At 44.2% G+C, this 14420-nt stretch overlaps 1 long non-coding RNA gene across 3 annotated transcripts in view; it reads right to left on the reverse strand.

Annotated features, from left to right (window-relative positions):
- Positions 1 to 1487: 1487 nt before the first annotated feature.
- The window catches only part of LOC102165354 (uncharacterized), a 142269-nt gene continuing 129336 nt past the window's right edge, over positions 1488 to 14420 (reverse strand). The window contains exons 1-3 of one of the 3 annotated variants that reach the window (XR_002345168.2): positions 13464 to 13664; positions 4891 to 5192; positions 1488 to 2340 (exon numbers count right to left, since the gene is read on the reverse strand). This is a non-coding gene — a long non-coding RNA (uncharacterized LOC102165354). Of the gene's footprint in view, positions 2341 to 4890; positions 5193 to 13463; positions 13665 to 14420 lie in introns of those variants that run through there. The other 2 variants (XR_002345167.2, XR_014808120.1) reach the window with 2 other exon arrangements.

Genomic DNA, 14420 nt, shown 5'->3' on the forward strand with positions numbered 1-14420 from the left:
GATTACTGCAGCTTTTTATACTGTATAGTATAAAAATATCACTGTGGCTTTTTTCACACTGTATAGTATAAAATCAGGGATTGTGATTCCTCCAGCTCTGTTCTTTTTCTCAAGGTTGTTTTGATTATTCAGGGTCCTTTAAGTTTATACACAAATTTCAATATTATTTTTCTAGTTTTGTTAAAAATACCCTTGACATTTTTATAGAGATTGTATCGAATCTGTAGTATGGTCATTTTAACAATATTAATTCTTCTAATCCATGAGACTGGTATATCTTTCCATCTGTTTGTGTCATCTTCAATTTCTTTCATCAGTGTCTTATAAGTTTCTGAGTATTTTACCTCCTTAGGTAGATTTATTCCTAGGTATTTCTTTTTGATGCAATTGTGAATGTGATCATTGCCTTAACTTCTCTGATAGCTCATTGTTAGACTACAGAAATCCAATAGATTTCCAAATATTAATTTTGTATCTTGGAACTTTATCAAATTCAGTGATAATTATTAGTTTTTTGGTGGCATCTTCAGGATTTTCTACGTACAGTATCATATCATCTACAGTGACAGTTTTATTTCTTCCACCTTAGATTCATTTTTTTTCTTTTCCCTGAGTGCTGTGGCTAGGACTTCCAACACTATTTTAAATAAAAGTGGTGAAATTGGGCATCCTTTTCTTTTTCTTGATCTTAGAGGAAATGCTTTCAGCTTTTCACTGTTGAGTATGATTTAGCTGTGGCCTTGTCATATATGGCCTTCATTACATTCAGGTAGGTTCCCTCTATGTCCACTTTCTGGAGGGTTTTTATTCTAAACATGTTGAATTTCGTCAAAAGCTTTTTCTGCATCTATTAATTTTTTTAGTCTTCAGTTTAATGTGTATATCATATTGAATTGATTAAAGATATTGAAAAATCCGTGCATGTCTATGATAAATCCCACTTGATCATGGTATATAATCCTTTTGATATATTGTTGAATTCAGTTAATATTTTGTTGAGGAGTTTTGCATCTATGTTCATCAGTGATAGGGTAATGCTGGCATCATAGAATAATTTCAGAAGTGTTTCCTCTCTGCAATTTTTTTTGAATAATTTGAGAAGGAGAGGTGTTAACCCTTCTTTAAATGTTTGGTACAATTCACCTATGAAGCTATCAGGTCCTGGACCTTTGTTTATTGGGAGTTTTTAAGATTACAGATTGTTTCATTACTTGTAACTGGTCTGTTCATAATTTCCATTTCTTCCTAGTTCAGTATTTGTAGATTGTACATTTCTAGGAATTTGTGCATTTCTTCAAGGTTGCCCCTTTTATTGGGATAGAGTTGCTTGTAGTAGTCTCATGATCTTTTGTATTTCTGTGGTGCTGGTTGTAACTTTTCTTTTTACATTTCTGATATGATTTAGTCCCTCTTTTTTTCTTGATAAGTCTGGCTAAAGGCTTATCAATTTTATCTTTTCAAAGAACCAGCTCTTAGTTTCATTGATATTTTCTTTCTCTTCTGTCTCTATTTCATTTATTCTTACTCTGAGGTTTATTATTTCTTCTACTAACTCTGGATTTTGTTTTTCCTTCTTCTAGCTCCTTTAGATGTAAGATTAGGTTGAGATTTTTCTTGCTTTTTGACGTAGGCTTGTATCACTATAAACTTCCCTCCTAGAACAACTTTTGTTGCATCCTATAGATTTTGAATTGTGTTTTTATTTTAATTTGTCTCCAAGTATTTTTTGATTTCCTCTTTGATTTTTTTCAGTGATCCATTGGCTGTCTAGTAGAGTGTTGTTTAACTTTCACATGGAGGCTCCATGCTACTCAACAACCAAATACAAACAGATATTGTTATTTTAATGTGTTAGCAAAGCAACATTTGTGAACCACACATTTTATTAATTGTATTTGAGAATAACTGATTTCTTTTGAAATCCCGTGGTTTTTCTTTTCTGCATTTAAAACACTGACATTAAAACATTCTGCAGAAAGATCCACAGGCCTCCCTAAACTATCAACTAGGTCTATTGGCACAAAAGAGTTTAAGAACTTTGGTCTAGCTTCAGGTCAAGGCCACATTGAGATAAGAAGTTCAGGTTCATGAAGCTATTTAGACAGTAGAACTGGTGTCCTCACACAAATCTTGCAAACATCATCACAGAGGGGCCTCTTCATTCTAACAGAGCCTCCACAAAGACTCCTCCTATACTCCTCTGTACATTCTTCAGACATCTGGAGGAGCACTGGAGTTTCTAAAGGATTCCATAAAGCCTATCCAGTGATGACCACGTGCAGAGCCTTCTTGCCAGGGCTGGAGGGCATTGCTGTTCCACATGTGGTCTGAAAACTGTTACTGGCCAAAGATGAGAAAAATATAGAAATTGAGAATAAGGGTTTAGAAACCTTTATAGCAGTTTGAATCTAACAATACAATAACTAAGGTTCATATTTTGTATGTTTTTTTTTCCAATTTCACTTTATTTTATAAAATCATCCATCTGTTTGGAAATTTACAAAAACTAAACCAAAAAAATGTTGGTCTTCCCTCCATACAGAGTTTGAGAATCACCATTATGTGGAGATACAGCGAAAAGACATGGATACAAGCGGGCAAAGGCTCTGAAAAACATGAATAAAATGCTGGATGCAGACGCACATCAGACCAGCAGAACTAGGGAAGGGAAAAGGAGGAGGAAGAATTTCAGTTCTGTTTTGACCCATGTGTATAGGTGGAAATAATGCCTTTCTGAGTGTTCCAGACAGTGGGCTCAGCAGAAGCCAAGGCAAGGAGAATAGAGTATTAGGTGCATCAGAGAAGGTGGGTGTCAGGCAAGACGGGGCAAATGCCTGTGTGCCTGCAGTGAGTAGAGACAGGAATACAGTGAGAGTAAATCACAATGGCCTTGGAAACATGTTGACGATGTGGGGCTCTCTTAGTAGGCCATGGACTTATTTACAGCAGGGAATAAAGGATCACATCTGAGTTTTAAATGATAATGTTTACTGAGCCAAACTAAATTTTAAAAGTTCCCAGGCACTGACTCTTTCAGAGAAAATTTCCCTCTTCATTAGAATGTGCAAACAAACAGAGATTGGTTCCCATGCCCGAGTGAACATGTGCAAGGATGTGCAGGAAGGAGGAACTCTCTGGAAAACCAATTTGCCTCTTTTGTCCCCTCACTTCTCCTTTTCTTTCTTTTCTCCTCTCTTATTCTCTTAGCACCTTCCAGGAGTAATTTGTGTAATGATAGAAATAGCTTGTATCTGAGCTGGAAGCCACTAACTGCCTGTGGTCATTGGACCCTCGAAATATGGCTACTATGACTAAGGAACTGAACTTTAAATTTAATTAAACTAAAGTAGCCACACGCGGCTCTTGGCTACTATATTGGACCATGTAGCGACTTCTACCACAATGAAAACAGAGAAGGAACATATAGATACCTGGGCTGTCACAGAATCTTTTGTTAACAAGTAGTCAGAATAGAGTGAAGGTGGGAATGAGTTCTTCTGCTTTTAACCCAAATATGTATGTTTTAACCTATTTGTGTCCAGAAAGACACAATCTCTTGGAAAGTGACCTGGGAGCCAGGAGCTTAGGGTTCTCACCTGATGTTAGTGGATTACCTTAGATCACTGCTGGGGGACAGACAAGAACTAATGTCCATGGAGCATTAGCCAAGTAGCAGGCATGGGATTTTTTTTTTTTTTTTGCTATTTCTTTGGGCCGCTTCTGCGACATATGGAGGTTCCCAGGCTAGGGGTCGAATCGGAGCTGTAGCCGCCGGCCTACGCCAGAGCCACAGCAAAGCGGGATCCGAGCCGCGTCTGCAACCTACACCACAGCTCACGGCAACGCCGGATCGTTAACCCACTGAGCAAGGGCAGGGACTGAACCCGCAACCTTATGGTTCCTAGTCGGATTCGTTAACCACTGCGCCACGACGGGAACTCCAGGCATGGGATGTTAAGTGTCTTTACAGATTACCATATTCGAACATCACAGCAAACCTCTGAAGCAGTGCTTTTATGCCTCTGTCATGGATGAGGGAAACGATTAGGGAGGTAAGCAGTTTGCATCCCCGAGAGTCAGTTTCCCCCCCAAGGAGACCAACTAGCAGTTCTCACGCTGTCTACCCCCCAAATAGGTGACGAGGACCAAGTGAAGGTTAAGAGGATGCTGAAATATTGACAAGGCAAAGGTGCTGAGTGTGCTCAGGGCAGGGAGGTGATATTTTTTGAGAATACAAGCAGGGAACAGTGTTCTGAGATGATTCTGCTCTCTCACTGATATTGGAAATACTTTAAAATTTCCATTTAAGAAATGCCTGAAGCCAGGCCCATTTCAATCATGTAAAAACCAATATCAGTTTGGAAAGGTTATCACAGCCTTTCCCATTCCGGTCAACATTAAAAATGCAAATGTTTGCTATTTAAAAATAGCCTTTGGCCACCAGTGTTCAGGACATAAGGTAAACCACAGCAGGCTGCCCTCTCCCATGGAGGGTTCAGCAGGAAGGTAGCAGAGGAGGTGCTGAAAAGTCTGTGTTGTACCAGGCTGATGATTTGGGTCCTCAAGGTTGTCCTGTTTCAAAGGACCAGATATCCATTCATGGGGTAGGGTGGGGCATGACCCTGTGGGTTTGTCTCTGTCTTCCCAGTACCTAGTCCAGTGTCTGCTTCAGAGTAAGACCTCAAGGGATATTTCTTGACTAGATGAATTAATTCATTTATTGTCTTTTTTTGGGATATCCTATCATGTCTCAGGCACTGTACTAAGCCTATAAAATGTTACAGAAAACAGCCATTTGGGGAAATCAATCTCAAGTAATTTACCATCTAAGAAGGATGGTAAGATAGGCAAATAAATAATAGTAACACGAGAGCATCAGATGAACCTTACCGTAAGTACTAATTCTGGAGGTCTGTCAAAAACAGGTGTTGGAAAATGTGCCGGATGAAGAATGCTTGTGTGGTTGGACATCAGGATTCTGGATGGTCTGGGAGATGGAATAACTGGGCAGTGAGATCAGCAATGGGAGATTCCTGGAGGAGGTGCCAAGAACCATTTCTGGGGTGGGCTCCTGTCCTTGGTGGTCTCCTCCACTCAGCCTGTATGCTCCCTGAGGGCTGGACTGTAGCTTATTTAGCTCTGCACCCCAATACTTCACATGGGGCCTGACACATAGTAGGAAGCAACATATGCTGAATAAATGAATGAATAAATAAATGAATGTTAGGAACTCATCAAAAATCATAAGGAGAAGCATTTGTTGAGACTTTAGCAAGTACCAAACATCTTATATGTACATACATATAAATATGTGTGTGTTTATCTGTCACTGGTAAAGCCCATTAACAATTTCTAGGAAATAAAAATAGAATCTGGGTAATAAAACGAAATCTAACCTTTTTTTTTTCCTTTTCCTTTGTGCTTAGACTAGTTTCTCTTGCTCATAGAGTACCACACGTAGAGAGAGGCCTTGCAGCTGGCCCATCGGACCAGAGTTCCCAGTGGGAAATGGCTGCACCCTACACCTCAGCTTGGCACGCCGAGTGCAGAACTGCTACACCTGGTACTATGATCTGGAGCCATGAGCAGCACAGCTATACCTGACTCACAAGAACTCTGCACCCTCCCTGCTGATAAGAACCTGATAAAACAGCCCTGAGATGGTCTGTTGGGGACAGCATGTAGAGCACAAGCTTGCACCTCTCCAATTGTCAATCAAAGAATTTTGCTTCTGAGCAGAACTTGATCTCATTCTACTGGCTCATATAACACCAGGCAGGAGGACCCTTGTTGGGGCTCATCTCAAAGGATTGGTAACGGGGTGTGGGGGGGGGAGCGAGAAATTGGGAACGTGGGAATAACGAATACACACTACTGTATAAACAAATTATTAATAAAAACCTACTGTGTAGAACGGGAAAATCTACTCAATAGTTTGTTATAACCTCTATGGGAAAAAAGAATGGATATATTTATATGTATGACTGATTCGCTTTGTTGTACACCTGAAACTAATACAACATTGTTAAGTCAACTATACTCCAATTGATTTTTTTTAAATGGAGGACTGGTAACAAATTGTGGCAACCACGAAAGAACAAACCATAGCCTTTCACCTGCCTCTATCCAGTAGGCTCCAAGCTTGCCCAGCTCCAGCGGGAGGACGGTGGGGGCTCTAGGAAGTCTGAGTGAGGATGACTGACTTTGGTCATTGACTCTGGCTGGCCTTTGAGTTCACTCTGATGGGGTAGAACGGCGGCAGCTGAATTCAGAGAAACTCTTTCCAGCACCTTGATATGGTATGGTATGCATATAGCATAGCCCCCAGAAAAATCTGGACCATGTACCCTTGAGGGGATTACACTGACTCAAATTCAAGTGTGCCTTTCGATGGTGCTCAGTGGAGAGGGGGTGGGGCAGGGGGTGGTGGGGTCTTGCAGATGGGATGAAGCCATGGAAGTCTTGCCAGCAATGCTATCCTCTTGATCCCTGTGAAAGGCAGTAGTGGCCACACCAGGGCTTTTTGCCCTCCTCCCTGATCACGTTCTCCATAGTCACTTTCAGTTTAGTAAAGGGAAGTGGCCAGTCCCATGAACCAAGAGGAGAGACCAGAAAAAGGCCCAGGTAAAGAAGACCACCTGACACAACACAACAAGGATGTTCCACTTGAGTTCAGGAAAGGGCACTGGGAAGCCCGAATGTGAAAGGGTCCAAAGGTGGGTATACAGCCGGTAATTGAACCTCTTTGGGCCAGCGCTAGTTTCTCAGAAGTGGACTAGGGAGTCCTGTGAGCTGTTCACAAGACCAGGAACCCCCTTATCAGGAAACTGAGCTGCTGGCAAGAGCAGGAAACACCCACCACCAAACCTCTCTTCCCTTTCCTGCTTGTGAGGTGAAACGGGGGATTCTCTATTGACTGAGGTTCCACAGACTCTCCTCTCCGTATCAGGACAGAATACCAGCTGCCCCAGAGATTTGGTGAGTACCCTGTGAGAATCCCTCGTGCTTTTAGCTCTCACCTTGTGGGAAGCCCCCAAACTCTTCCTTTTCAGCCCAAGGTCAGGAAGAGAAGACCCCCACCTCAGACAGCTAAGCCACTCCCTAATGGACCAAGTTGGTCAGGAGCTCACCACGCTGCTCTGGCCCAGAGGCAGTGCTGTCTAACCTCCTGTGGGACATCCTGACTGAGGAGAGACGTACTATCTCAAGCACAAGCTTTTACAAATTCAAGACCCCCACCCCCCACCCCCCGTTATATCAGAGTCCATGCGATTTGAAGGCCTCCTATTTTGGTCTTTTGATTTATTTTTTATTATTAATGTTTTGTCTTTTTAGGGCTGCACTCATGGCATATGGAAGTTCCCAGGCTAGGGGTTGAATCAGAACCACAGCTACCAGCCTACACCATAGCCACAGCCACGCCAGATCCAAGCCACATCTGCAACCCGCACCACAGCTCATGGCAACCCTGGATCTTTAACCCACTGAGTGAGGCTAGGGATCAAACGCATGTCCTTATGGATACTCGTCAGGTTCATTACCACTGAGCCATGACGGGAACTCCCTGTTTTGGTCTTTTGAGAAAACCATTAATATTTTTATTAATATTTAAATTTCCCAAGCCAGAAGTCTTCTTTGGGTCAAATCCAGCATTTGCTAGCCTACAATTCCTCTAACCACCCCCTTGGTAGCTAGAAACAAATCCAAAACAGAACATCTAAGGTATGGGAAACCAAACGTCCACCCTATCAAAGGATAGCCCATTAGGGTGCATCCTACAGAAATGGAAGTTTTTCGGGTATCATCCCCTGACCCTCAAAACATTTAATCTTCCTATGTAATACAGCCTGGCTCTAATACCACCTGTGAGATGGGGAAAGCTGGCTTGCCAATGGATTTCTAAATTACAACATCCTTTTACAACTGGACCTGCTATGTCAGAGACAAAAGAAATGGGATGAAATTCCCTATGTCCAGCTTTTTTTGTGGGCTTGTATCAGAACAGAGACCTTCGAAAGGGATGTAGGCTCTTCTCCGTTGAGATAATACTAGTCCTTGACCCTCCCCCGAGGACCTTCTTGGTCTCTTCCCTAACCCTCCCTGCTCCCTCCCTACCTCCTTCCTTCTTAGGTCCCAATTTGGGCCAAAGGCCTAATGGCCCCCTTCTATACCAGTGCCCTTCCTCAGAACCCAGTCCAGCAACCACATAGAGCAGGACCAACCAGAGTCCAAGGAGCCACCAGGAAAAGTCCTCTCTTTGAGGCAGAAGGTAGGCTCATCCAGGTATATGTCCCATTTACCACTCCTGATCTGTATAACTGGAGAAGTCATAGCAAGGGGTTGGGGAAAGATAGAGGGGTTCCTGAATCTGACTAGGGAAATCTTTCAGACCTAAGACCCCACCTGAGCTGACATCCAGAGCCTCCTCAATGTACTCCTAGCAGAAGAAGAAAAGGCCACCATCTTTTCAGGAGCCCGGACAAAGCAAACAGAGACAGAACAGTGCTGGTCATGCTCTTTTCAGATGGAGGAATCAAGTGGTCCCAGATAATAAACACAACTGGGACCACAGAGACAACAGAGAATGGGGTGGAAGACAGGTTGATCCACTATAAAAATATGATCCTAAAGGGACCAGGCAGCGGCAAGAAACCTGTCAGTTGGAATAAGATAAAGGAAATCATTTGGGAGCTGGTGGGAAACCCTTCTTTGGTATTCTTAGAGTCTCAGGGAATGCCTCTGAATCTGTATCACCACTGATCCTGAGTCTTTAGAAGGCAACACAATCCTGAGGTCATATTTCATTTCTCAAAGTGCCCTGACATTAAGCATAAATTTCAGAAATTGCAAATAGAACCATGTACCCCTACCTTCATCTGGTTGTGGTTGCCCACTGGGTGTTTGATATATAGAGGAGGAAAAGTCAGAGGATAAAAAGACCTGGAGGCAAGCCCACCTACTGGCTGTCACCTTCCAATGTCAACTGGTCAGTATAGGAATCTGGCCTAACTGCCCATGGAGACTGGCGACTCTTGACTCCATTTGATTGACCCCCGCTCCTCACTGAGGGATAGCGAGCCAAGGACACTTGGACCCAACCAGTGAACCATATATAAACAAGAGGAACACTGGAGAATGCCCTCGCTGCCCCCAAAGAGGGAGGAAATGACAGATCCTGGCCACTATCCTTGAAAGCAAATAGTCCAAATAGATGAAGAATGATGGAGCCAGGGGGCTCCTAAGCTGCCGCTCCAACTGACCCCCAAGGAGCCCCAGCCAACGTTGGACATAGGGGGAAAGACTGTTAAATGCTTAGTCGACACTGGGGCAACTTACTCAGTTCTGAACACCAGGTCAGGAAAATTCAGTCACAAGAGTTATAAAATTATGAGGGTATCAGGGAAGATCCAAGAATAGTCATTCATGGACCATTAGAATACGTGCTCAACCATCCATTCCTGTATGTCCCCGAATGTTCCTACCCCTCTAAGAAGAAATATCTTACAAAAATTGGGGGCTATTAGCCGAATGAGAGACAAACTAGAGATGAGTATCTCTTAGATAGGGACACAAGGTGAGCATGTTAATGGCTGAGGACACGTCCCTGGACAGGGCAAATCAGTCTTCCTGGAGTAAATCCCCAGGTCTGGGTAGGATGAGCTGTAGGAACCAGCCCTGTGATAATTCATCTAAAACACAGGCATATACAGCACAATAGAAAACAAGACTTCCCCATCAGAAGGCCTTATTAGACTATGTCAATCAGCTTATAATGCCCCCATTCTCCCTGTAAAGAAACCCAGTGTGACTATGTGATGGCACACCACTTCAGGGCATTCAAGGAAGCCACTGAGGATATACACCCAGTAGTCCCTAATCTCTACATTCTGCTGGTCCCTCTACAATCCGCCAGGACCCTGGTATTCTGTACTAGACTTAAAAGATGGTTTCTTTTGTATTCCATTAGCTCCAGAGTCATGAGAAATTTCTGCGTTTGAGTGGTAGGACCCAACCATTCTATACAAACAACAATCTTGCTGGACAGCTCTGCCCCAAAGGTTCAAAAATTTCCCCACCCTCTTTGGGGAAACTTTAGCTAAAGACCTAAAAGACCTACATCTGGAGGTGGGAACCCTCCTCTGGAATGCAGACAATGTTCCGATCACTAGCCCTACTAAAGAGGCTTCTGACAAAAATAGCGTAACTACTCTGAAACACTTAGCCAATAAAGGATGTAAGGTACCCAAGAAAAAGGCTCAAACATCACAAACGAGGGTGACTAATCCAGGCTTCATTCTCACAGAAGGTCAGAGAACCCTGCTAGGAAAAGAAAGAAACCTTCAGCAGCCTTGGCCCTCCTAAATCTAGAAGACAGCTTGGGGGTTTCCTGGGGCTGGCTGGGTTTTGCTGCATCTGGATCTGGATCCCTAACTATGGTCTAATAGCTAGGCCTCTATATGAAAGGTTGAAAGGAAAGGATGATGATCCCTTTGATGGAATTCAAAATGCAAAGGAGCCTTGCAAGTACTAAAAAAGCAATTATTGCAAGCCCCTGCCCTAGCCCTCCCAGATTTGGCTTAACCTTTTGACCTTTACATTCAAGAGAGAAGGGGAATTGGCCTTAGGATATTAGCTAAAAAAACTGGGGCCTCCCAACTCAGGTGGCTGCTTATTTCTCTAAACAATTAACCCCTAAAGAATGGCCTCCTTGCTTCCAGGCAGTAGCAGCTACATCAATCCTTCTTTAACTGAAAAATTAGCATTTGGTCAGCCAGTTGCTGTATGGATTCCACATCAGTTTCAATCTTTAGTAAGTTCTAAAGGAACAGAAAGGCTAATCTCTGGAACGTTGTTCAAGTTCAGGATGTGCTTTTAGACAAGCCAGTGGCTACCATAAAATCCTGCCCCCCACTAAATTCTTCCCACAGAAACGGGGCCCCTGGAGCATGCCTGTATAGAAACCACAGACATGGTCTATGCCAGTCACCCTGACCTAAAAAGTGAGCCTCTCCCAAAGGCAGAAGAGGAATGATTCACAGGTGAGAGAGGTTTTATGAGAGGGAAATAGGCTGGTGAGATACACAGTGACTTACAGATCTAAGAAAGATCTAAGAGGCACGAAGCCCTCCCCCAGGGACTTTAGCCCAGAAACCGAATTGACAGCCCTCACCTGAGCCTTAGAACTTAGGCCAGGGAAGGTCTTGAATGTTTACACAGATTCCTGGTGTGCATATGCCATCTTCTCCCCCCACCTCACCCCACCAACACAGGGCTATTTGGAAGGAAAGAGGTATGTTTATTGCAAAGAATAAACAGGTGAAACATGGCTTAAGCAAACTGAAGTTCACAGAAGCAGTACAGCTTTCAAAAAAAAGGTGGCAGTGATTCACTGCAGGGGTCACCAAAAGGGGACACAGGTAACACGTGGGAAACAATGAGGAGGATGCAACTGCCAAAAGAACAGCCCTCGAACCAGTAACCTGGCAACTACCCTTCATTTCTCAAAGGCCAGATCCATCCAACTGCTCCCCAGTCTATAAAAGAAAAATTAGACAGAGCCCCCAAATGAGGCTTTGTGGGGAAAATGGAGTCACTCAGGCTCTTTTCGCTTGACATCCTCTTGACAGCCATATTGTTCTGGTGAAGGATGACTTAGCAACTCTTACGTAACAATGTTCAACTAGTGGCATGCACAGTGCGGTGGGATGACGACCACCTCTTATGCAACATTTTGGCAAACTGCCGGCTTTGTTCCGCACTGGTATATAAGGCAGTCAGGACTTTCCAGCCTGATGCCCTTGCCGCCCATGAAACTAATAAAAACTAATAAAGTGACATCTAACCTAACTGCCGCTCACTGAATCTTCTTTCAAGTGCCTGAATCCAGGTGCCTGAACCTGCCTGATCTTGAGAGACGGCAGAACAGGCTTCAGCAGAGCTCTAGGAGGCCACGTGTAGGTAGTTACTGACCATGGGCAATACTCATGGTCAGTAATTCCCCAAACTGCAGCTTGTCAAGCCGTCAGGGAGGCTCATCAAAGAACTCATTACAGGAGGGAAGCCCTCCATAATTGGTTAATTGAGGTCATGGGGACTCCTCGCATGAAAAGTGTAATCAGTTGGATAGTTGAGACCTGCCCTGTCTGCACAATGAATTCCAACTCCAGATCCCTTAGAGACCCCCAGATAAAGCCCATTCGGATTAGAACGACATGCCCTGGAGAAGACTGGCAGATTAATTACACTGTCATGCAGAGAATACTGGGCAATTTCAGGTATCTTGCTGCTAAGCGGACATTTTTCTGGGCGGATAGAAGCATTTCCCCTGAAAACTGAAATAGCAGCTGAAGGGGCTAGGGCATTACTAAAAGGAATAAGTCTTAGGTTTGGGCTCCCCAGGATCCCCACAAAGCAATAACGTCCCAACATTTGTGTCTCAAGTGACAAAGGGCATAACATGGACCTTGCACTCAACCTGGAGACCCCAATAATCAGGGAAAGTACAGAGATACAGTCAGGCCTTGAAACAGGCTATAGACAAGCTGTCAGGAAACTGAAGAATATTGGATTAGGTTGCTTCCAATTGCCCTGCTTCCCATGTGGTTAGCCACAAGGAATGAGTTAAAAAGGACATTTGAACATTCCCCATGCCTGCGAGAAGGGACACCTTAATCTCCTTGAAAAGGACAGCTCAGTATGCTGTCCAGGTAGGAGAAACCTTGAAAGCTCTCATGGAATATGGTTATCTGGTGCTGTTCCCAGCCATGAACCTGGCCCTCCACCCCTTTAGGCCAGGAGAACAGGTGAATCTAAAAACCTGGAAAACCCGCAGCCTGCAAGATCAGCCCACTTTGTGACGCTAACCATCCAATGTGCCCTGAAGTCGCAGGGATCACTTTGTGGGCACATCACACTTGAGTGAAGAGGGCCCGCGAGCCTCAGTCTCTGGAGGGACAACCTGGGGTAACAGGCCCCCTTGAATACACAGGTAAACTTCTCTCGGGCCTGAAGCTTCTCTTCCAAAAAACAACAAAGTGTGATGGCAGTGAGCCTCCACATCAGGGCATGCTTGCCCACAGGCAAAAGGCCTAGATACCTGCATTAAAAAAAAAATTTTTTGACATATGACCATCATTCTTGTGCTAATATTTGGGCCATGAATCTTAAATCGTTTGGTGGTCTTTGTCTCCAAAAGGTTAGGCAAAGGATGGACTCAGGGCTGAGGTCTGAGGACAATCAAACACAACCAAAGGCAGCCGGGGAGAAGGTCGGCTCTTCTACCCCAGAATATGAAGACGCCCAAACCAGCCAGAAGCAGTTTCCGAAGACGAACCTTCACCCCTCAGCGTCCCTCAAGAATGAGGAGTAGGACAAGCGACAGAGGAGGGATTTATCACCAGCAAAGCCCATTAACAATTCCCCAGAAATAAAGATAGAATCTGGGTAATAAAATTAAGTCTGACCTTTTTCTTTTCCTTTGTGCTTCTTCTAGTGACATTTGCGCATAGGGTGCCTGGTGCAGAGGCTTTGCCCCTAGCACTTCAGATCAAAGTTCTTAGTGCAAAACGGCTGTGCCAACACCTCAGCTTGGGACTGCGCACAGAAGCGCTGCTCAGGAATCTCAGTCCAGGTGGCACTGTTGACTGTGTGCCGAGACGCTAAGCAGCTCTGCTGCGCCTGCGTGAGAGAACTCCGCCCCCTCCCTGGAGGAGGGCCCATGAAGCAGCCCCGCCCATAGCCTGTCATGTGACATCTGCGCTCTGGAGTGAGAGCGAGCACCTCTCCATCCTTTCATGGAAAACTAAAGCTTTCCTTTGCTTCTGAACTGAACTTGGTCTTGTTCTATTGGCACAAGCTACTCCAGGCAGGAGGACCCTTGTTGGGAACTGACTCTAAAGGGTAGGAAATATAATTTTTTTTTTTTTTTTTGCTTTTTAGGGCTACACTCGTGGCATATGGAGGTTCCCAGGCTAGGGGTCGAATTGGAGCTACAGCTGCTGGCCTACGCCACAGCCATAGCAATGCAGGATCCGAGCTGCATCTGTGAGCTACACCACAGCTCACGGCAACACTGGATCCTTAACCCACCAAGGGAGGCAGGGATGGAACCCTGCAACCTCACGGTTCCTAGTTGGATTTGTTTCTGCTGTACCACAACAGGAACTCTGGAAATATATCTTTTAAGTATTTATGCAGAGTGCAGCCAGGAGACAGAAACCACATCAGTTACTTGAACAGAGAGAATTTAATATAAAAGCCTGTTAACTAGGTATAACATTGTTAATTGAATACTTTGAAGGGTAAAATGAGAACTATAAGGTCTAAGAGAGATAGCAATTTCAGAAAGCAGCTATCACCCTAGGGATGAGAGAACACAGGGGGGAAAGTTTAGAATTTTAAAACGTTTGAGACTTGGTGGG

This window comes from Sus scrofa, chromosome 6 (genome assembly GCF_054392235.1).
Source record: "Sus scrofa isolate SSC_HxYL_T2T_F1_AM1 chromosome 6, Sscrofa_HxYL_maternal_Yorkshire_Landrace_v2.0, whole genome shotgun sequence".
NCBI classification, from domain to species: domain Eukaryota; kingdom Metazoa; phylum Chordata; class Mammalia; order Artiodactyla; family Suidae; genus Sus; species Sus scrofa.